This window comes from Cydia pomonella, chromosome 14 (genome assembly GCF_033807575.1).
Source record: "Cydia pomonella isolate Wapato2018A chromosome 14, ilCydPomo1, whole genome shotgun sequence".
Taxonomy (NCBI): domain Eukaryota; kingdom Metazoa; phylum Arthropoda; class Insecta; order Lepidoptera; family Tortricidae; genus Cydia; species Cydia pomonella.
In genome coordinates this window covers 12,044,514-12,070,594 of record NC_084716.1, presented here as the reverse complement: position 1 = coordinate 12,070,594, position 26,081 = coordinate 12,044,514, and the positions used below count along the sequence as shown (strand labels likewise).

Here is a 26,081-nt window from a genome sequence, read left to right as displayed (position 1 = left end):
ACGGCTTGGCCATCCTGACTACGCTAAAATGCAGTAAGTCCCTATACCACTCGCATATACATACACTGTTTTGACCGAGCTTGGCAGTACAGCCCACGGCTAAGATCGGATCTGGGGTAGACAAGGCAAGTTTACTACGGTGTGGGGAATTTTAATTGGAGCAGCTTAAATGATGTGATTTGTGAAATATATAACGAGGAATTTTGTTATGAAATGAGAAATTTGTGAGGTGTTTAGGAGACCTTGAAGAGTAATTTAAATTTATTATTATATCGAAGCTTTTAATGTAAATTAACATACTTTTGGAATATTTAGATTAAATAAAAGAGTATGCTTTATATCATTCAGTAGGTACAATGAAGGAATTTAATTTCAGTACTTAACATTTCGTATCTTTTCTTTTGTACGATTGTGAGTCCCTCACTTAATTGTTGAATAATATTATAATTTTTATTCATAATTAACAGTTTTAAAAGTAGATTTGAAGATTTTGTAGTAATTCATACATTCCTGACTTTTCTAAACATTACACCCAAGCAAGATGTATGTTTTAGATTAATATTCCAATAAAAACCGTGTCCAATCTTCATTATCATTTACCATCGAAATACTAAGCATTAAATCAAGATTATATTTTAATTGCTTTGAATTTATTATTCTTGTGTAATTTTTTTTTTATTAACTTTATTGCACACATAAAGAAAAATGTACAAATGGCGAACTTAATGCCAAAAGGCATTCTCTACCAGTCAACCATTGGGTCAAACAGAGACATAAATTATAGAGAGATGAGATGTCACATACATTTCTCTATTATTTACACAAGAATATTAAATTCAAAGCAATTGAATGCACATTCAATTTAAAAATATCTCTAATTAATTAAATTTATGTAATATGAATCGTCGATGTTGGGATGAAGACCGCTAGGCTAAAGTAGGACTGGGCTGGATATGTCTGCCGGATGAATGATAACAGATGGGCCAAAATAGCCACTAGCTGGTATCCCCAGAGTAGTTGTAGCAGAGGCAGACCGAGAAAGAGATGGCCGATTTAGATTTGTTTCTGCGGGATTGGCGGGATCTTGCTCAGCACAGGAAGGATTGGACAGAGAGAGGGGAGGCCTTAATTTGCCCAGCAGTGGGAAACACTAATAGGCTAAATAAATATGTGTTATAACATTTTTATTTGTATTTTATATATAGTTTATTATGTTTTACAGTTGTTTGCAGCAGTTCTAAACTTTTACTTTTCTTTTTGCACTGTGTTTACGTCTCTGTTTAGATCTTAAGGCATTAAGACGGCCATTTGTATTTTTTTGTATCTATTGAAAAAAAAATATGATAATTGACAAAAAAAACTAACCTATCTCCTTCCCCACGCCTCAAACTATCTCCATGCCGAGTATCATCTAAATCAGCGATTTAAGCGTGAAGCGGTAACCGGACAGAGTACTATAAGGTCGGGTTACTTTGGCCCAACGGACGATAACCTTGACCCACATGAATGAGGTAAAGATGGGTGTCAAATATAAAAACATGGATGCACAGCTATGTAATTTCAATTTAATAATGAAACCTGCACCGAATTAATCCCAATGGCCAAAGTTTTCCTCCAGGGCCAATGTAACCCGACTATACTTTATCGTGTTTATAATATTCTTGTACAACCATATGAAGAACTGCGTCATTGAGCCCCTACAGTGGGAGAAGCAGGCCGCCAAGCACCCTGGGTAGAGATCTTTGATTAGGAAGCAAACGGATATTTTTGAATCCCGTCGTCGAACAGAACTGGACGACAAGAGGGATGAGCTGAAAGCCCGACCACCAGCGGTGATCAGCTATAATTATATTGATGGTGTCCTCTCGTGCCCGTTGTGCGCACGGGTCCTTGCCAACAAGATCGGCCACGTCAGCCACACGAGAGCACATGAACACCAAAAAAGGAGTTGAAGCAGTCGCCGTGGCCGAAAACGGTCAGGAGCATATATAATATTCTAGTAGGGATCATACAAAGTCACAGGTGTTCGAACAAATCGAGGTATTTAGTTCACCAGCGGTCAGTTCATCTGCATAACGATAATATTATCCAACACGCGGTTTACACGCTGCGAGACGGACACGATGCGACACGGTTTCTTTTTTCTTTCCCAGTATGCTTTCCGCCATTAGTGGTTTATAGTTGCATTAAATTACGATTGTGCATGTTTTTTTATGAACTAGATGTGGCTATAATTATAAATACAAGTTGTAGATCACTGTTAAAAAGTGACATGTGTTTTTGTTATTGTAATAATATAGAAACATAATAGCTTAATTTAGTACACGTCTAACGAAAGTCTGTCAAAAAGAAGTAATTAATAAAATTGCAATCGTTTTTTAGCTTTAAACACAATTTTCTGTTCTGAAATGCTCATGAAAGTACCTATATGAAATAAAAAAACTTATCTCTTACTAACCCACCGTCGTAGATACACAATATAAATCCATGTAAGTTGAATCGCTGTGTCATACAAATTAACATTAGAAATAAAATAATTTGCATTGCTGCATAACGAATTAACACAGGTTGTTTGAAACCATTGATTGATAAATTATTCGTGTACCGAGCGGAACCACATGTACCGAAAGTAATTAATACCAAATATTATATCTCGAAATGTTTTAATCATCTTGTAACCTACACAAGATGATATTGTGTCGCAATGCTAGAAACTAGTGGCTCTATGAGCTATAGAGTGTAGAACTCGCGATAAGCTTAAAAAATTAAGAAAAAAAATACTTAAGACTTCTTTGAGTTATTATCACAGCGAACTCACAATCGTCTTAAGTGACCCTACTGGCGCTTAAGTTCTTTATGCCAAATTCCGCCACTTTAGACTTTTTCCAAAAAACGAAACGACAGAAAAAAATTTAACTACCGAACCGGCTCACAAAATTTCATGACAATAAGTTGAGAAAAGCGACCTGCAGAGGAGCACATCCAGACATACGAAAGCATTTTTGCCCAAGCTGAAACGGAGACCCTCCCTAACGCGTCGGTCAACAAGTTGTATTAAAACATAATGATAACCATTTCAAATAGTTTGTTGCTATACGGCATGAGCCCTCGGCCAGTGTTTATAGTGTGATTAACTTAGATCATGTAACTCATTGCAAAACTGTTATTCCTTGTGATGCATTTATGTCATTAAATCCAGCAGAAGTACGTGCATTAAAATGTAGAGAATTTCTAATTATCTCCACATAACTTACATATTGCAACTTCTTGACAGTGGTGCAATATGCCAATCAAACTTGCATAACAACTGCATCTCAGGCTGAGTTAGAAGAGTGAGTTTCGGTATGTTTATGCTAACTTAAAAGTTTTTTAATCCATGTTACAAAAAATACATCAAACCAACATAACGTAGTGGCACCAAAGACCGAGTAATCCGACATTTCCATTTTTATCCAAAAAATAAGGTTAGGAAGCAGATTAATGTGGCAATACTGTATAGTAGCAGCCCGGTGTTTCTGTAGTAGGAAATCGCGATTCCATACCCTTATTTTCTTTGATAAAAATTTAAGTGTCGATCAGTGGTTCTCTGTCAGTCACTGCTAGTAACGTAGTGGACGTTAACTTCTTTACTATTGCAAGTTCTGACTTCTGATGTTTGTCATGAATTTTGTACATTTTCCTTACAATTTACTCTGAATCAAGGGTAAGTGTTTAGACATGACGCGATAATGATAATTGTCACTTATCGCGCTGCCGCGTTATCACTTCAGCCGAATAATGCATCGTAACATTCGAAACTCGCAACCAAATTAAACAGCTCTGCTTCAGGTCCCTGAATAGATAACTGAGTATGTACAACAATAATACTCTACTCGAGTATTAGGTATTGCTATGTACTTATTACTCTTATTAGTGTTTAAATATGTACTACTAAAATATCTCGTAGAGTTCTAAAAGTCTTAATAATTTGCTGTCGTGCCCTTATACCTATTCGAAGTGAACTTTCGCGGCTTTTTAAAAAACCTGTTTCCACTTAGCGGGTTTTCTTGGTAAAATCTGGTAATGATCCGCTGACGGTGGTTTTGAGGTAAAAGGGCAATTGCAAAAGCGGATACATGGTAAATGGTATATATATAGAATATGTATATACATTGTATAAATAATCCGGCATGTAGAAGTTTCCTCAAAATATTACGCTTAAGCTATTCAGGTCAGAATTTATTTAGCTATTTAAACTACGAAGTACGCGCGAGATGCACGGACGAGTGATGTCAAAATAAGATAAAGTTGACCAGGCTAAGCACCCAGTTTGGCAGCGGGCATACGCCGATAAGCTGTATCAAAGTATTCAAATGTACTGCCAGCAAGAAAACTAATTATAAATGTATGACAACATAATAGATAATAATTGGGGGAACGTGAAAGCGATTAAAACATTTCAAGATCTTTCTTGACATTGACATGTGCTTAACATGATATGGAATGTTTAGAAGCAGTCAAGCTGAAGCCTGTAGCCAACAACAATTTGATGTCGTTATTATTATAGTCTTTAGCTTTATTATTTATATATTGTTTTCAGTAGTATAGTGATTAATTTGTAAAACCCTCGATAAGATTTTCTGTCTACCAAACTTGTTTAACGGGGTGTTTATTTAGTCGTCTGCAATAATTTACGGGGTCAATATATAGGTCATACTGAGATGACTGAGCATCTTTTACAATGGGACCAACCCCGAAATCACGAAAAAAATTGTCTATTTCATACATTTTGGCTGTCTGACCTTGACATTTTCTGTGGGGGAGTAGGTTAGGTCCCATAGTAAAAGTTGCTCGGTATGACCTATATATTCACCCCGTAAATTATTGCAGGTGACTAAATAAATACTATATTGCTACGGTTATACCTACGTTTAAAATGGAGATGGCTCGAAAAAATCGCAAAAATTTAACATATTGGTGTCCGCCTTTAATTTTTTTTTGTACTTCTAAACAATTAACGTAATCCTTTTATTTGTTTGATTTTATTGTATTATTAAAGTCAATACAATTCAAAATGTATTTCAAAACCTATTGTCAATGTACAATTAAGTACTTCAAAAGAAACGAACTTAAAACTAGTCATCTAACGATTTATTTTGCTCATGCTACCAGTTACGTTCGTAGAAACAAAAGGTAGTATGTTATTATTAAACCTTTATGAAGATCCGACTTTTCATTTCAGCAATGCGGCTCGCGCATTTGTTTCGATGAATAATCATCTCTGTCCATTTTTTGTCGCATCTTATTTGCTATGATTTGGTACCCGTTAGACGTACAGTAATATTGGATACCGTTTGAAACATGTACTTAGTGTTTACCACGTATATTTGAACTAGAGTTCCATGAAACAATAGGCAAATAAAGCATATATTTACTAGTCGTATTCCTGCCTCATTTAAAACTCTTATGTAGGTCCTACTTGACTAAAGTCAGACCAAGATAAAATAGTGTTATTTTAAATGACAAATTTCTATGAAATGATGACGTATAAAGGTGCGACCAGACCGCAGCTTAAAAAACGGTCACGATACGGAATCGCAATGATGCGTCGTATGCGTACCGTTTTTGACGCATGCTCCCCACACCACTGCTTAAAATACGCTGACGCACCGTAAATTGATCTGCGTAAAAATCGCAAAAAATATTACACGGAGATCTTATGGCAGACACCACACCAGTGACGTAAAAGACGCAACTGTTTTGTAAATGCAGCGTTTTTTTACGCAAAGATTTGCGAACAAAAAAGATTCGCGTGAAGCACGTCACTGCGATTCCGTACCGTCACCGTTTTTTAAGCAGCGGTGTGGGGAGCATGCGTCAAAAACGGTACGCATACGACGCGTCACTGCGATTCCGTATCGTGAATTCGGTACCGTTTTTTAAGCTGCAGTCTGGTCGCACCTTTATACGTCATCATTTCATAGAGTCAAAATCGTTGCAAACTTTTCTTGGTCTAACTCTATACGTTTCGTATACTCTATATTGCCAACATGTTTTCTAAACTGTAGCAATAAGAAAATGCTAACAGATTTCTACTAACGATATTCCTTGTCAATCAAGAACTATCATAGTTACTATATACTACATAAAAAAATGTTGTTATGTCAAGCAGCGTCACTAGTGCTAAAAATGGGAACTAAAAACTGTCAAAGAGGCGGCTAATGACTCGCTGTATTACATTACGGCTAGCTGTATTGAAGTACGTTTGGGGCCGAATATATTACGGCGGATTTTCATTCAGCCGCATTCAATCCGGCTAATCGTTGAACCACCGCATTTCTAAACGGCTCTATTTTTGATAACGGCTAGCCATAATGGAATACGGCGGATTATATCATCCAACTGTGACAGATAGATTAGTCTTTGATAGTTTTCACGCGTAGTCTGATCCGTTACTTTTGATGCTGACTGTACATGATGACGATGTGAACCTGCTTTTGTATTTTAATTTCATCAATGGTAGTAGAGATCTACCAGTAAAATATCGTTTAATTGAAAATATATCGGATTATCGCATGCGATATCTCAATTTACGGTATGTGTAGCATGCAAGAAAGCGTGGGAAGATCTATTGTCTCTCTCGTTCCCATGTAGGATTGTTAATATTATGATAATATAGCCCTTGAGAGACTACATTCCGACTAAGGATTTTCTTGTTTTGTATGTAAAATGTAGGGTAAATGACAGTAGTTATGTACCGTTTCTCGAATAAGCATTTAATTTTTAGGATCATTAAAAAAAGCGGCCAAGTGCGAGTCGGACTCGCCCATGAAGGGTTCCGTACCATTTATGACGTATTAAAAAAACTACTTACTAGATCTCGTTTAAACTAATTTTCGGTGGAAGTTTGCATGGTAATGTATATCATATATTTTTTTTAGATTTTTCATTCTGTTATTTTAGAAGTTACAGGGGGGGGGACACATTTTTTCACTTTGGATGTGTCTCTCGCGCAAACTATTCAGTTTAGAAAAAAATGATATTAGGAACCTAAATACCATTTTTGGAGACCTATCCATAGATACCCCACACGTATAGGTTTGAAGAAAAAAAATTTTTTTTTTTTAATTTTATGACGTATTAAAAAAAACTACTTACTAGATCTCGTTCAAACCCATTTTTGGTGGAAGTTTGCATGGTAATGTATATCATATATTTTTTTTAGATTTTTCTGTCTGTTATTTTAGAAGTTACAGGGAGGGGACACAATTTTTTTCACTTTGGAAGTGTCTCTCGCGCAAACTATTCAGTTTAGAAAAAAATGATATTAGAAACCTAAATATCATTTTTGAAGACATATCCATAGATACCCTACACGTATGGGTTTGATGAAAAAATATTTTTTTTTAAATTTTATGACGTATTGAAAAAAAACTACTGACTAGATCTCGTTCAAACCAATTTTCGCTGGAAGTTTGCATGGAAATGTATATCATATATTTTTTTAGATTTTTCATTCTGTTATTTTAGAAGTTACGGAGGGGGGGACACACATTTTACCACTTTGGAAGTGTCTCTCGCGCAAACTATTCAGCTTAGAAAAAAATGATATTAGAAACCTCAATATCATTTTTAAAGACCTATCCATAGATACCCCACACGTATGGGTTTGATGAAAAAAGATTTTTTGAGTTTCAGTTCTAAGTATGGGGAACCCCCAAAATTTATTGTTTTTTTTTCTATTTTTGTGTAAACATCCTAATGCGGTTCATAGAATACATCTACTAACCAAGTTCGAACAGTATAGCTCTTATAGTTTCGGAAAAAAGTGGCGGTGACATAATCGGACAGACGACGGACATGACGAATCTATAAGGGTTCCGTTTTTTGCCATTTGGCTACGGAACCCTAAAAACTAGATTTAATGATTAAGTTAGATTTAAGCAAAGCGGTCAATATCAAGTCCATCATTTTAGTCAACACTTGCTTACAGGTATTGTTTTTGGTACAGTTTACAAAGAACAATTGGATCAAGTTATTTTTAAGCCAATCCATGAAATATCTCATACGCCATATTTAATCTTAATCTTTTGTACGTACTCCGATTTGAAAGAGCGTAATCCCATCTTAAATCCCGCAACGCATTTACAACCCCAGAGTTGCGGGTGTCCATGGGCGGCGGTAATCACTTACCATCAGATGACCCGTCTGCTCGTTTGCCTTCTATATCATAAAATAACGTCTATAATATGTAACAATTTAATGAAGTCTAATGAGTGAATAGAATGAATGCTGCCAGACCTAATCTAACCTAACCAGAACTAATCGTTATCGTATCTCATTCTTCGAATCGGGCCGATAGAGGAAGAAAACAGGCGGTCTCATCAAACGTATCATGTACACAAATGGTGTGTCTTAGGAAACAGACAGTTAACAGCATCAGGACGCCACGCCATTAGAACCGGCCTGCCGACCTTGCGAGGCGAACGGGTTACATAGCGGTGCATACCGGTTGCCCGGACATTCCTGTCGAGTAATGAGAACGTTCGTAGCTTCTCATTAGGTGAAGTTTGATAGCGCTCGTAATCTAGTGCTTAGCTTAATTGTGCATAACACGAGCGGATTATGTGCGTACTTTTATGGCACCCGGGTTCTTTGCTTATTATAATTAGGATTACATACCTACCTAATACTACCGATACCTATTAGAAGAGCTTATTAGCGGCTAGAATCAAAGACTTAATAGCGCTGTCTAATTAGATTAGTTGTCGAACATTATTCTTAAGCTGCTTTTCTTTCGAAAGCGAGCGGATTATTATACATACAGATAGGTGCGTATTTTCTAAGATTAGATTATACATGTTTAGCATTTGACTTACAAAACGAAACATAGGCAAGTATAGGTATATAAGGGCTGGGCTAGCATCAGGGCTGGGTGAGTGAATAAAAATTATCTGATACTGGCTCAACTATACATAATTTTTTTAACAAGCAGATACGTCTGCGAGCGATACTCCATATTTTATATTATAGGAAAAAATTGAAAAAGTTACGCTTCCGGCAGGACTTGAACCCGCAATCTCCGCAATCCGTGCGTTGCTCTAAAGTCTCTTAACCAATTGAGCTACGGAATCCTACGAGAACCTCGCAAATCTTTCCTTTCCTTCCCTTATGTATCCTTTTTTTTTAAATATAAAATATACATAAATTATTTTAACTACAGAGTGGAAGTAGAAAAGTAGGAAAGCGGACCCCGTCACAGTACTGGACAAACGCTAGGAGGATGATGATGATGATTTTAACTTTGGTTTGGCGAGACGCGGCAAACCAGGAGTTCACAATTAAATGTCCGTTTTATCAAGAATTGTATTACTTAATTCACTGTGCCTCACTTGCCGTTGGATCATAACATCTGGGACAATAATCGTTTATAAAAACCGATCGAAACTGAAATAAAATATGGAAACTAGTCACGTGACTTTCCATCTGCTCTGTTATCCCGATACATTTTTTTTATTCGTTTGACGTTTGTTGATGTCATCGTGATAAGGCTGGCGTCCACTAGGCTCGCAGAGGCGAATCGAATCGAATCGCAATAATTCGCCTTCCATACATTTACTATGAATGGTAAATTCAATTAAAAAAGGTAAATTGCGTCAATAGACGCAATTTCAAAGTCAATGTAAAGAAGGCGAATTATAAATAAATATATGAATATTATAGGACATTATTACACAAATTGACTAAGTCCCACGGTAAGGTCAAGAAGGCTTGTGTTGTGGGTACTTAGACAACGATATATATAATATATACATATTTATAAATACTTAAATACATAGAAAACACCCATGTACAAATATTCATGCTCATCACACGATAAATGCCCTTACCAGGATTTGAACCCGGGACCATCAGCTTCGTAGGCAGGGTCACTACCTACTAGGCCAGACAGGTCGTCAAGATTAATGCGATTCGCCTCGACGAGCCTAGTGGATGCCAGCCTATAGACCTCCTGGTTAGATAAAATTAATATAGGCATCAGCGTCGCTTGCGACGCTCTCTGATTGGTATAATATTCTAAAACTTAAATACACCTCCAAGTCCTTGAGCGATTAAATTTAGGTAAGTATAGTTGACGACGTTTTTTCCTGAAAATCTCTCATTGTATGTTACGAAAATATTAGCGTGTCACCATAATTACGGGTACTACAACTGACAGCAATAAAATTTTAATAAAACATTAACTATTAAGGCCTCTCGACAATTGCAAAACTATTTCACATAAACTTAAAACGTCGTTAACCTTGCAATTAAGAAATGAAATATGTATACTCATTCAAGCTATTAAAATCTCATCTTCAAGTGCAACAATTGCTGCCAGAGAAGGCGTAACTACCATTTATTTTTCAGTCATATACGCCCTATTATACTGTTTCCGTGATGACATTGACATAAACTTGAACTTTAAGATATTAGGAATAAGGAATGTAATGCAATGGTAAATGTTTTGCGGTTACTTGTGAGGTTTTACAGAAGAATCGTGGTCATTTTGTTGGTAATTAAGATGATTTTACTTAAGGTAATTGCTTTTAGATCAGCATGATGAGAACACAGTCGGAGATCAATTTGAAAAACACGTGTCAAATATCTTTGAATTTAAGGTAACCATGTTTAAACCTAATTCAAATAAAATAATAAAAAGCAAGTAAATTAAACTTATGTAAATATAATTAAAAACTAAATATAAAAGATCCCCCCATCACTCCCTTCTGGTTCCGGCATGGTCGCAATAACGCTCGCGGTGTTACCCCTCTGCACCGCCAGACTTAGCCTCTGGGCAAAAAAAGCGCCAGCGAACGACCACGGGCCTAATGTTTCCATTGCAAGCGCCGCAAACTCATACTCCTTCGTCAAGAATGCGTATATTTGCGGCGCTTGAGGCATGTGTATCTGCAGGCTTGTTTCATTTAGTTAACATAACAATTTATGTTACTTAGAAATAAGGGTATATTCAAATACCTTATATATTACCTAAACTTTCATATGTTATTAATAGGGGTGCGTTCTTTTCGCCTTTGATACTGTACCTCCCTAGTATTTTTTTAAGTTGTTGCCACTGCTGGGCAAAGGACCTTCCTTTCCTCCACTGATCTCTGTTGTTTGTACTTTCCGACAATCCGGATAAAATGCGCCCAAGTCGTCCCGCCATCTTCTTTTCAGTCTGCCTGCACCCCGTGCTATGCTGTTTAAAAAAAATGCATACCTACTACGTAATTACCTCTTTAACATCACTAATTAATGACAACATTATCAAATACCGCCAAACTATCCAACTTTACCCATAAACCCTGTATCTGCCCAAAAATACATGTTTACTCAAATTAATTTATATACCCAGATATATAAGAATGAAAGCAACATTACTATTTTAGTAAAATGTTGGCGAAAAATAGATGCAAGGTACTTATGGAATACAAAACAAATAACATATAAGAGATGTTTTAACACCTCGCCCGCTTATCGCTTTTACTAGTGACTTCACCTTAAGCTATTCCCGATATATAGATATATAACCATTTATTTATTGACACAGGTAAAAATACAAGAAAACGTAAACCTGTTACATTAGCCAATGATATTTTAGTCAGAGTTCTTGAATATTAATTCGAAAATTTGAATGAAAATTATTTTCACTACCTAACACCTCCTCCTCCTACCTCTACTAAACATACCTGCTGATGACAGTTTTTACGATTATTTTTATGTTCAAAGTTCAAAACCATTTTATAACGCAATAAAATAATCGTAAATTAATGTTACGAGCTAGTAAGCATTCGAAGTCGCATGTCGTGTAATGTGCAATTTAACTAACTGTTCTATATGGCATTGAAAAGACTTTTAGATTACACGAGCTACTTTATTATACTATTACATTATACTATTTACTTCCACGGGTATCCACATTATTTCCCTCAAAGCGGATTTTTATGGATGAGAATAATTTCATACTGGAGTCTAATTACTAATTCTGGCAATGTTTTATATCAGTCATTTAGGTCTTTTAAATTATTATCATCTTTGGTTACGACAACTTGGCAGATGCTTAATGCATTATCTGCTTTGTGAACTGAGTTAACATATCCTGTGCCGTGATTCTTTTTCTCAACTAGTTTCCTCGTACGCGGATCCGCGCGCTTATACGTTCGCTTAACGTGACATGTGAATAACGACTGCAGTAGCATTACTGTAGCAATGTTAAGGTGACATTCGGATGGCAATCACTATCAATTTCCTTGAAACCAGACGACACCGTCACGACATCGCTAGGTTTAAAACACTCAATAACTGCCCAGTTTAATCGTGCCTTCAATAATTGCATGCTAATGTAATTACTACTCTGCCTACACAATCTAGTTAAGTAAGAATAGTATCTGTATACCCTTACGCTTCTATACTAAGCACATTAAGGTCCATTAATAAATATAACGTTTTGAACCAAACGGTATCATTGAATCCTGTATTGCTGCAAAAAAACACCGAAAATGTTATTTTAGCGAGAAATTAGAAATTAATATTAAATTTGACATTTACGACAGTAATGCAGTCGACAGTAATGTTACTGCAGCAGTAATGAATCAAATTAAAGAAACTGTATTTTCGGGCAACTATTGGCCCATAAAAATATCTTAAAACTAACATACCCACATATTATTATTAAATATATATTAAGAATAAAAAACACACAATTATGGCTTCGATGCATTTCGCAACCCCACAGTGTCAAGGAGCCGGCGCCGCGGAACTACCGGAACTTGACACCTTTCGGTCAAAACTCCTCAGTCGTCACTTCAATCGGAACTTGTAACGCTCAGTAATGTTGAATTAGTCTGACTTCAAACGGTACCTAAGTGTAACTAACACTAGACGTAATGACATAGGTACTTAATTTTTTTTTAATTAATAGTTACACTATTGTCTTAGGTTAACCTGTAAAAATAGTTTTAAGTGTGGAAAATAAAAAAGTAATCTTAGAGTTTAGAGTGCTCACTTCATACGTAGATACCTATTTATTTAGTATGGAAACTGATATGTAAAAAAGTAGGCTTCATAAAGTTTCTATAACACTTACTCTGTTTACGCTACCCTAGTTTTCTGGAAGAGATCGCTCTTTAGCGAAGACCGCCTGTTGCCTGCATCTATGTTTCATCAATTGCTTTTCTTTAAGCTATCTTTTACTGAAGTGTGCCAATAAAGAGTAAATAATAATAATTTAGCCTTCTTATTTCCTTTATAAAATTTGATTTACAATGATATTGTGATTAAAGTGCATGCAACTTTTATAAATGATAATTTTTAATAATAACAACAAACAACCTTCAACACAAATAATTAATTAGAACGTTTTTATCAAGGACCTCTTCATAGAGTAAAGGCCTCCACCATTTTTCTCCACATACATCTGTCATTCGCTTTATCAGTCCAATTTTTTCCTGCTGCTTTCACAACCTCATCGAGCCGTCTCTCCGCAGGTCTGCCTCTGGGTCTCTTGCCTGAAGGTCCCTTCCATGAAGTTATCTTTTTGGCCCACCTGTCCTTGTTCATACGGGCAGTATGACCAGCCCACTTCCATTTTAATCTTTCTAGACTGAGCACTCTAAATTTACTTATTTTTCTCTGACTAGACAGAGCGTCATCTGTTTATCACACTCCGTTATGTCACTCGATTGACCAACGCATTATCTCTAAAAGCGCTTTTAACTCTAGCACTTGTTAGTACATTAAGTGACCGCAAGGGGCTGACGTAAGTTAACGGTGAGGTCTTAATCGAGACCGGTCAGGTGTGAGACCTAATTTCAGACTGCGAGGGCTCTGTTACCGTAGGTAAAGTCCTTTAGCTATCCGATGGTAATGTTTATAGACATTTTGTTACAATATGCCATATTTGATACACTCTCGGATACGATGATGCGATGCATCTCTCGAATTTTATTTCCTCTGCGTAAATAAAATAATGGCATAAGTTTCTAGAACCGAAATAAGCTATCTCTGACAGTGTGTTCAAAGTTAGCATACAAAATTTCGTACATATTTTACAACCAAATTTGAACTATCCTTCAAAAACTGATGAGAAATGTTTCATTTTATCCACATGTTTAAGTCATATTATGCAAATTTTCAGTTGTTTCTTCGTGTTGACAGCTTCAATTGGCTTTTAAGTGGTGATTTTGTATATTAATATTTAACAACGTTCACATGGATTTGATTAGTAATGTTTTACTTATTTTCCTCGCGTTAGTGTGGTGATAAATCTCGCCACTCTCAAAATACTATTTTTCAAACCACTCGCTACGATAATAGTTATATGGAATCTTTCGCTTGTTCAGATAACAATATTAGCACGAAGATTAATCAACAACTTATTATCTAACTTATAAAACAAACAATTATTCCGTCTTCCACAACACTATAGGTTACCTACACCCAGTAGTTCGAGTTCCAACCTAATCTAAGTTCACAAACTAATTAAATCAAACAAAAGCAAGGAAACATCAGTACAATTGTACGTATGACTGAATGAAAGTAACGAAATGATCCGTGACCCGGGAAGGTCGGAAAATTGCAAGCAATAACAACTTCTACTAACATCACCATTGCAATTTGAGTCTTTTGAGCGGGTGATAGAGTTCAATGTTCTTTCTAAAAAAACTACGTTGTTTAGGACTTTCTGTTTTAAAGAATGTGCTGGCGCAGGGCCGCCGGTGACGCAATTAGCTGTTTCTTGAATTTTCTTTTAAAAGTACTCTTTTCAAGCTATAATTTAATAGTGTGCTTTATAAAGGACCTACTTAAAAGTCAGCCGTACAGTTCGCCGAACGCTATCGGCCTGTTAATGTTAGTTTTTTTGCGATTGTCAGCTTTTGCGAATAACTGACAGGCCGATATCGTCCGGCGAACTGGTAATCAGTGGGTCCCTTTAAGCTCTACGTTGGAAGACACGAAAGAACTTAAACTAAAAAAGGAATTCACCTCTTATCAAAAAAAATATATATCATATTATAACGTAGATTTGTTTTAAGTCTATACCGATTTGAAGTTCTGAGGGCCTAGCCAAGATGCCAATCGTTTTGTGCCGCCGTAGCGAACGAAACGGTAATGTCGCTCTATCACTTTTGCATATATTATAAGTGCGACAGACACACATTAGCGTTTCGTTCGCTACGGCGTAAACGATTTGCATCTTGGCTAGGCTATAGATTTGTATAAAGTAGGTAACCATTCACGTTTCAATATACATACGAATACCAGGTAAAAACTAGTATAAATAAGGTAAATATTAGCAATTACAGTTACACTCACATCTATAGAAATTGTATACTAAACTAAATGGCCGAATAATGTAGTTAACTAAAAGGCATGGGTAAAATAATGACATCAATTTTATCTTGTTATTAATGTGAGTAACATGTCATAATCCGTTGTCATTGAGATTCCAGATGGCAAAGACGTCGCGAGATTTTTTTTGTTTTACTCATTAATTACGTTCAAAGTAATAATAAAAATAATATGCGGCCTTGTGGACCGCGAAGTACCGTACTACAAGTACTCACCTGCGCCAGTTCTCGAAAATGGTCGTGCCACGCTCTATTGGGATCGATCTATTATCACTGACAGGACTATTGTAGCCAATAAGCCTGACATCGTGATAATAGATCGATCGCAACGCCGGGCCGTGCTCGTCGACATCACCATCCCCCATGATGAGAATCTCGTGAAAGCCGAGAAGGACAAGTCCAGTAAGTACCTAGACTTGGCTCACGAGATAACCGCCATGTGGGATGTTGATTCGACGATCATTCTCCCGATAGTCGTTTCAGCGAATGGTCTCATAGCGAAGAGTCTCGACCAACACCTTGAGAGACTCTCGCTAGGTGGTTGGATCAAGGGTCAGATGCAGAAGGCGGTGATCTTGGACACGGCGCGGATAGTCCGCCGGTTCCTCTCTCTGCGGCCCTGACCACCGGTAGCTTGGGCCCTGCCCCGCTGCTGGCGGCACCCTAGGTTAGGTTTTTTATAATGTGTTTATATGTATTTTGTATTATTTTTGTATGATTTGTTGTATTTTACTTTTATATTCATATTATAAAATGCCTAATCTAAGACATAAGATAAATAAAGAGAAAATAATAGCTTATTATACAGTGAACTATCGTGGAAGTGTGCAGTTAATGAAAAACTAATCTTGAAACGCGTTTAACCATGTCTTAATCTATACCCGGCAACCTATCGTCGCTTTTATTTAAGTCTAGCTATCTCTTTACTAAAATCAACTACTGAACGACGTCACACTTAAAAGTTATTACTGAATACGACACTTGATATTGGAAAAAATCATCATAGATTTGATGTAGGCCATATTTTTAAAGAAGAAGAAGATCATATACATAACAAATGCTGATCAAATTCAGAATCTTTACCCCTAGTGTAAATTTAGTCGACAGCGAAACGTGACGTACGCGTTTGCGTTAAGTCTCATTTTGTATGGGTTTTTGAACAGCGCGCCAAGCGGGACGTTTTGGAAAGTAAAAAATCTCATACAAAATGACACTTAACGCAAACGCGTACGTCACGTTTCGCTGTCGAAAATATTTACACTAGGGGTACTGTTATTAAAAACAGAATCTTCCGAGTGTACGTTTTTACGATTACTTCATATACAATACGAACCAATGAATCGAAAGATATATAATGTATCTACAATGTTTCAATGCTGCCAGTGTTTCAAGCAAAACATTTATTACATCGCCCAGCAGGTGTGTGGTCATACTATTTGCGGTGATGATGCAACGCACCGCGAAATTCCCATTGACCTTTGCGTGGACCACACCTCAACGAGCTTTTTATCAAATTATTGCATTCTTCGCTAAAATGAGGTTCAATTTTTTACGGATAAACGTATCGATAATGGTTTGCGTAATTTTATTCTCATAAAGTGGCGTAAAAAGAGTTATTGCGCTGTTTTTAGTTGACTTTATATATAAGTATGAATTTTTTCAAATGATTTCTAGGCCTAAGACTCTAATTGTTCAAAAAAGCCATTGTATCTTTTATACGAGCAAGCAAAGCAACAATGTCCTTTAAAAAGCTATGTAATAATGAGTGCTCGCCTACATTGAGGTGGTCGATCGTCCTACATTACCAAAACATGTTATCTTATGTTTGAGCTGTGACAAGATACCTTAACACTATCACGATACAGTTGATTTAGTTGCTTTCCAAGCCTCTAACACGGGAGCCGACCGCTCGTATAAAAGAAACAATGGCGTTTCATTAACAGATTAGGGACTTAGGCGTAAAATTCATTTCAGAAAATACATATCTATATATTTCGGTAGGGTGCTGACCTGCAGCGAGTGTGGTCTCATATTCACTCCTAAAATTGGCTATGTCAGTCACTTGTGAGCACACCAACGCCGCTCTTAGCGATAGAACGCAGTCGCTGTGGCCGAACAGTACACGGCCAGGAGATGATGATGATGATACATTTCTAAAAATTGGGAGCTCATTTCTTTTGCGTTGCTGTGCAGATAAATAAGCAGATAAATAATATATGGTGATTTAGAATGTTTTTGTTTTCGTGTATCATTATTATCACCGTCTGCCCCAAGTAGCATTTTACTCCATTTAAGAGTACACATTTAGTTCCCAGGTGTACTTGAAGCATTATTACAGTTCACTCGTGATGTATAAGCTGCATTATTGCGATTAATAACACCTATACCTGTCTAAGGGACTTATAGGAGGGTAGAGTTATACTTTTATACGACTGTTGGTGTTATAATACTCTAACAACTATCCTTTAGTCAGCCGTCTGACTAAGAGCATTATAGGAGGGTAGAGATACGGCAACCGCTGTTTAACAGCCTACTTGTACGATGTTGTAGAGCTAGCATTTTAATAGAACACACACGGTCATTTATAAAGCCAAAAGCTGTTATGTTTACTTGTTTGAGACTGTTATACAGCTAGTAGCTGTAGTAGGACTTGTTTGTGATCATTAAAATAACCTTTTTTTACTAGCTGTACATTAGTTCACATTAGTATAAATTTATAGACATTGGCTCTGTAGTGGTACAAATGTGGGACTTTATATAGGTAACAGCATTCTAACAGAACACATGTGAACCTATTATACGCTCACCGCATTAAATTGGAGTTATATCAGTTCACATAGCCGTATTTCATTTCCACCATTTTGTTCTGCGTAACCTAAAATATTTACCAAATAAATCTCCAAAATTATCATGCAGATTTATCACAAAATACGCAGATAGAGCGATTGAGTTTTGGTTTCATGCTATAATTAATTACCGTAGTATAATTATAATGCCAATATAATGTCAAAACTGAAAATTGTTGATTTCCTCTCAGCCAGTTTTAAATATTTTAAAATGAATATCGCGTTTTTACAGAGGCGCGTGAATATTTTAGCTGTAAATATGTATACATTTCACAATAAACTTGCATTCCCATAGCATTTAACATTATTAAGAATTTAAAACAGGTACTTACCGCGTGTTATCATAAAATTTATCCAAAGGATATAATCCGCCGGATGGCACACAAAAAACCAAACTAATGAGGAATAAATAAAATAAAGAAATATATGGACCCACGTGAATTTTAGGTAGCACTGGAGTACTTTTGTCGGATTTTATAACTGTGATAGCTGTGTATTTAGCCACTTGTTACTCTTTATTACACTCATGTACGTTGTATGGTTCACACTGCGTCCCATATAGTGCCATTAGTCAGCCTTAAGTCCGATGTTACTACTTAAACTGCTATTATAATGCTATTATACTGCTAATGTACAGCCATAGTGAACTTAAGGCTGTCTAATTTGTGCCCAAACTGGTTCTATAAGAGCATTATAGCAAGCTATACAGCTCTTATACAGCTGACTTACACAGCTTGTGGAGTACATGTGAACGACTAGACATCTCATATAGAACCCCGAATGCCACTTGGGTGTGTTCATGGATAATTTAGGCTACAGTCCCAACTCTAGCCCAATCTGAATTAAGAACTTTATACAAACATTTTAATCAGTCCACAGATGCATATCCCCACACGAATTTTTATACCTAATTACATTTCACACAGTCGCGTTCACCAACATAAAGATGAACTACAACTACTAAAGACAAGCCAACGTTGGCTTGCAAAAGATGTTGGTGAACTCGACCGTACATAAGTTACAAGAAACTAATAGTAAAAATCACGACCTCCTCTCGGCTATCAATGCTTGGTGTTTGGCAGGGCACAGACACCCCTTAAGGATGACTCACGTTAGATAGGGCCGTAGGCCATAGCTTCTTATATTTTGAAATTGAGAACAGTATTTTCCCACACAATACAGTTTTTGACTGAATATGAACACAAATTTCAAATGTCGTGTGTTATACGTTAGAACTTATATCCCAGTGTTAATTAGGCTTAATGTTTAACTTACGTATTTATAGTCTTTCGCTCATAATATTCCGAATCATATTGTCCGAGTGACTAAAAATACGAGTTAAACCGTAAAATTAGCTTAATGTAAACTTGTTGCATAAACCCAGCATTGATAAAATGAAATCCATTAGATCTAAATTAGTATCAATATAATCTTTTAAAGAACCCTAATTGTTTTACAATCACCTGTCATATCTCGAGTGGCAATATACCAATCAATACGGTGCAATTCGACAAACTATGATATAACGACGAGTACAGTACGGTGGTTATGTAATGAAGATGGGCTTCGGTACAGTCGGCGCTCTTTAATACAAATAATTGTGTACTTACACTAAGTGACTCAGTTACTAACATTGTTTACACGTTTTTCTATTGCCGTTGAAACATACGTCATGTTAAGTAAATGTACAGTCAGTTCTTATCTACACCTGGCACTACACAAATCTAAATCTTTACAAATGTCTATGATATTGATGCGACCAACTTTCCAAAACTATAATTATATGACCGATGTTCGTTTCCTTCTAATTAGCTGGATGTAGAATCTCGTTTCTCTAAAGAGGAAGAGATCGTTCTTTAGCGATAAGGCCGCCTTTTGTTTACCTCTTTATTCTGTGTTTTTCCTTGTAAATTTATTTTGAGGTTGTGCAATAAAGAGTATTTGTATTGTATTGTATTGTATTGTTGGGTTTGATAAGAATAAAATTTGAGTCATATTCTTCTTTACTTATTATCCAGCCTATATTCATTTCTGACTGTCCATAGAAAATGACAAAAAGGTGTCAAACCTCAAACAAATATTTGAGCATCCTGCATTTCTCAACCTGCTGCGACTTCGTGCAATCTTCTTAACACATGTCTGTCTGCCTACATACCTACTTAGGATCGGTCAACCGTGGCTTATGTTATGCAATAGCGAAATGACACTAGCAAATCGGACATTGTCTCTACGAAGTTGTCACGTATGTGACGAATATACTTTTTCGTACTTAAGGGGTTCATTGATTACCAGTTCGCCGGACGATATCGGCCTGTCAGCTTTTGTGAATAACTGACAGGCCGATATCGTCCAGCGAACTGGTAATCAGTGGGCCCTTTTATCTTGTCGAATATTTCTTTGAGGTAAAACCTAAGTACAGTCAGCGTGAAAAGTAGCGTATGAAACAACGCACCAAAAGTATCTGTCACCCTCAAATACTTTTTCATATGAAGATATATCTCGACAGTTTCCGTTCAAAGGTATCAGCATCAATTATGATACGCTACATTTTATTTTGACACGACTTCCCAACTGATAAATTTAGTCCAGAAAAAATATTCAGTGCATCATTAAATAGCACACAAGGAACTAATGAACTAACAAATGAACTTATGTGAAATTGACGTAAGTACAGTGAGCTGCGAAATTGCATGGAGAAATTATGAATCAATTCATTTATTATAACGTCGCTATGCACTTTTACGGCTGATGGTACCTACTAGTTTGTTTATTACAATACATCTGATCTAATCGTCTAGTGGTTAAAACACATATTACAAACACGTGTTCATAACTTATAGTTTTATTGTATTTCAGAGTCGAACAAAATCAAAATAAAAGACAATAAATTTTTTACTATAGCGCCATCTATGCATAATAATTATAACTGAGTATAAAGGTACACCAAGTCTGCCTATTACATCGCAAGTTGTCTAAGCATAAACGTGATTATCCTACTCGACGATAGAGGGCGCTGTTTTCAAATTTTAACAATGATGGATATAGAATAAAATAGATAAAAGAGTGCATGGAAAAAATCTCATATTGCGTTTTTGATATTGCCTTATCGTATTATTACAGCTTTATTGGAGATAGCTTTCCTTCATCGCGTTCACCGCCTTATGTTTTGCATGTAGGTACTTACTTCATAGGCTGCAATGTCGCAGCGGAGGCATTTCATCCCTGTAGAGAGAGATTAAACATAATTCCCAGGATTCTGCTGACAGTATGAATTAATCGACATTCATGCCAATATCATTTCTTCCTATTCGCAATTCTACACAGTCTAAATTCCTCACAGTAAGTATTTAACCACATTCGCTATTGTGCACAGTCATTATTTGTGTACAGTAGCGATTCAGCCTTTTCGCAATTCTGCACAATCTGAATTCTACACAACGGCATTTCACCACAGTCGCTACTGTGCACAGTCATTATTTGTGCACATTAGCGATTCAGCCTTTTCGCAATTCTGCACAATCTGAATTCTACACAACGGCATTTCACCACAGTCGCTACTGTGCACAGTCATTATTTGTGCACATTAGCGATTCTCCCTGTTCGCAATCTCGCACAATCTTAATTCTACGCAATATCATGTGATAATAATATCATTATTTATTTGTTAGGATAATGAAAAGACGACTAAAAGCTAAAAAATATACTATAAATTCTATTAATAGAACATTATTACAGAGGCCGGGATGAAAGGGGTTGCCGGCCGAATGCATATAGTTATGAGGCAGGCAATCTTTTTTCACGCCTAGGTATGTATAGTGCTTCTCTCAAACTAGCAATGAAATTAAAAACAACTATTAAATAAGAAATATTGTTTTCAATTATTTTTTTCATTTCTGAATGTCATGATGCTGTGTTCCTATATCTGTGAAATGAAAATTAAAAAATAGTACTTAGTCGGCCTAGGCCTTTAATTTAATTGCCGGCTTCTTAGATGTGCTCCGCCCGAAACGAAATGTTTGAAGCCTAAAATACCGAACAGAATGACAATATTTCATTGCATGCTTGAGAGAATGATATTGCGTAGAATTAAGATTGTGCGAGATTGCGAACAGGGAGAATCGCTAATGTGCACAAATAATGACTGTGCACAGTAGCGACTGTGGTGAAATGCCGTTGTGTAGAATTCAGATTGTGCAGAATTGCGAAAAGGCTGAATCGCTAATGTGCACAAATAATGACTGTGCACAGTAGCGACTGTGGTGAAATGCCGTTGTGTAGAATTCAGATTGTGCAGAATTGCGAAAAGGCTGAATCGCTACTGTACACAAATAATGACTGTGCACAATAGCGAATGTGGTTAAATACTTACTGTGAGGAATTTAGACTGTGTAGAATTGCGAATAGGAAGAAATGATATTGGCATGAATGTCGATTAATTCGACAGTATGAATTAAGTCAGCTTTTGCAGTCAAATAATTGCTTCCTTGGGGGCTTGGGCAGTCTTATCTTTATATGATATTATTAAAAATAAAGACTGCCTTTGTCTGTTCGTTTACCTCCTATTTTTTTTTCCTCGCGTCCCGGCATTTTGCCACGGCTCATGGGAGCCTGGGGTCCGCTTGGCAACTTTACTAATCCCAATAATTGGCGTAGGCGCTAATTTTTACGAAAGCGACTGCCATTTGACCTTCCAACCCAGAGGGTAAACTAGGCCTTATTGGGATTTATCCGGTTTCCTCACGATGTTTTCCTTCACCGAAAAGCTACTCGTAAATATCAAATGATATTTCGTACATAAGTTCCGAAAAAACTCATTGGTACGAGCCGGGGTTTGAACCCGCGACCTCCGGATTGCAAGTCGCACGCTAGGCCACCAGCGGCCAGTCCGCTAGGCCACCAGCGGCAGCGCCAGTGCTAATCTCATACAAAATAAAATATAGGTATTCATATTATTCTTTTACTTGTATAAAATCTGGTTATAATAAAATAACTAATTTGCATCGACCTTTACTCTTTTAAACATAAGATAGTACTAGTACTAGTAAAAAAATACCGAAGACGTACATAACATTTGAAGACTATTTGTTGGATGAAATAGGTATGTATCTTCTTCTTCCTCGCGTTGTCCCGGCATTTTGCCACGGCTCATGGGAGCCTGGGGTCCGCTTGACAACTAATGTATAGCACCACAAATAATGATTTTGAGTTGACATGACAATCATGGCCAGTCATCGGTATCTACATTATAACTTCAATAAATAATCGGGAAGTCTTAAAAACAGATTGAAATGGCAAATAGCCCATCATTAGGTTGTAGTTACATTTTACAACACCACATACTTACCACAGTAAGTTCCTAATATTCCTAGTAAGTATGGCCAAGGAAACCTTGTAGAAATTTACGTTTTATTGCCATCTTTCGACACATAATTAAGATTTTTAGAACGCCGTTTTACTTCGCTACCAAATTTTTTGTCTATACAAATCAAATAAAGGTAGGTATACCCATCCATTTCGTTATTAATAATATTATTAATGCAAAAGTAACTCTTTATGTCTGTTGCATCTTTACGCTTAAATCGCTCGGCCCGGGGAAGGTAAAAGGATAGTTTTTTCAATTATAAACATCATTCCACGCAGACAAAATCGCGGGCAAAAGCTAGTTTTAATGACATGATGATGATAATGATTTGACATGTTCTCATTTAAATTATTTTTTAACAAGCAGAAACGTCTGCGAACGAAGCTTAGAATACATTTAAAAGTGTAAAAATACGGTCTTGGGTGAGACTTGAACTCACGGCCTCAGGATAGATACTCCAGCGCTCTGCCATCTGAGCCACCAAGACCTCATCTATAGGCAGCAAATTTTTCCACCATAACCAGAGGCCGTGAGTTCAAGTCTCACCCAAGACAGTATATTTCCACTTTTAAATTTATGTTCTCATTTTTTGTTTTTTAACTAATTTGTACCTACCTAGTTTTTATTTTAGAACATGACAATCATTAGGAGATACCTACTCGTACTTTATTTTATTCCCGAACTTTGTTTTGACATGAATGATAAAATTGTTGACATAAGATTGATTATTATTTTTAGGACATGTTTTGAATTGTATCCATTTTATTAAATAATATTATGTAGATATTAATGACCATCATAATATAAATTCATGTAAATTACTTTAGCATAATTTATAGTATAATTTTATATTATGAGAATAAATATCTAAATCTAAATCATAACGCCAAACATTTCTTAACATTAATACCCAATTATAACAAGTAACAACTATTTAAAGTTTCAGTAAACTATGATCCGAATAACGAACATAAATCAAAATTACTTAAGTTCCATTTATTTGGCTAATCTTTTCTGTAACATTGTTATTTTAATGGAGCAGCTCAAACTTTAGTTTTTGGATAGAATGTTCCAATTAAAATAAGTTTTGTTACCACGTGAATGTTGAATTATATTGCTTTACGATGTGAAGAATCTCGTTAACTGAAGTTTATACACATACCTAGAGAAATGTGTTTGCGATCTATTCAAGAAGGATTTTCTTGTTCGATGGTTTTCATTTTAACTTGCAATAAATACTTATGTCAATAGTCCATTATACTGAGCTCCAATCCAAATCGACGTGGTAATATGGAATACGTAGTTTCCATCATAAGGAAATTACGATTATTATATATAAATAAGTAAATATTTGGGGACAATCTTACACATATCAACCTAGCCCCTAAGCAAAGCTTGTACTATTGGTCCCATTCGAACTTTACGATACATCAACATTTTTGGAAGGAGGGCTTAGATCGGATCCCTTTGTTTGACATAAATCATTGAAAGTCATAATGTAATGTAATGTAATGTTGTCAGATTATCATTAGTCATAATTCTGAAACCGTTAACTTCTTAGGATTTTTGTAAGATTTGTTTTATGCCAATCCTGAAAAGTTATGCGTTTCTGAGAAAAAACAAATTATTACGAAAATGCGGAGAAACAATACATTCCGACTTAAAACTTAATGGGAAACAATAGAGACCCTCTATGTCGCATCTTTGGCAAATGTATGACGTATCTTAAAGTTGCAATCGGGTCGTATTGAGTGCTAGGGGACCATATATTATGTACACTAATAATAAAGATTCTTTTGAATGTGAAATAAGCCATTCCTAGCGTCCGCTATTGCTTCAAGGAATCATGTAAAGTTCTGCAGTTGAAAAGTAGAAAACATGGAAGAAAATACGATCGGAAGTCAAATGAAACTCGTAATTGAAACACTGTCAATATTGGTCTGTGTAATGGAAAGAACACATGTTGACACAGTATTTGTCAGACGGTGTTGATGGGCGTTAGCAGACATTTTTTTATGCTCGTATCTAGAACAAGGAAGAGTTGACGTTTATTATATGATATAAAATAATTACCGCGTTATCGCGTAGACATTTTTGTGGCTTAAAGTTGCGTGCCTGTCCTAGCTCCCTTTCTCAATCATATTTTGCGTAAATATATCATAATCAAATAACAATCATATTTCTGTCAACTTGCTCTAGATAACCTTACAATCGTCCATCGATAAATGCCAATTGAAAAGTAAAAATATATCAAAATGACAAATAAAACGAAAAGTCACGTAAACATTTTCATACGTTATCTGTTTCAATTGTCATTTTCTGTAAATGATTATTATTTGACTAGATTCCTATCATGGGTACTTCATTTTATAGCACAAACACCCAATCCTCGTAATCCATATAAAAATAATATGTACAGTAAAAAAAAGAGGTTTATCCAGCGACGGTAGCATGGTCTCGTTTTTAACGTCTGTCTTGGCATGCGTCACTTTTGCACTTACA

The 26,081-nt window shown here is 36.1% G+C and overlaps 1 protein-coding gene across 2 annotated transcripts in view; it reads left to right on the top strand.

Annotated features, from left to right (window-relative positions):
* The window catches only part of LOC133524968 (glutaredoxin domain-containing cysteine-rich protein CG31559-like), a 130,479-nt gene that overhangs the window by 74,244 nt on the left and 30,154 nt on the right, over nucleotides 1-26,081 (top strand). The window lies entirely within an intron of this gene.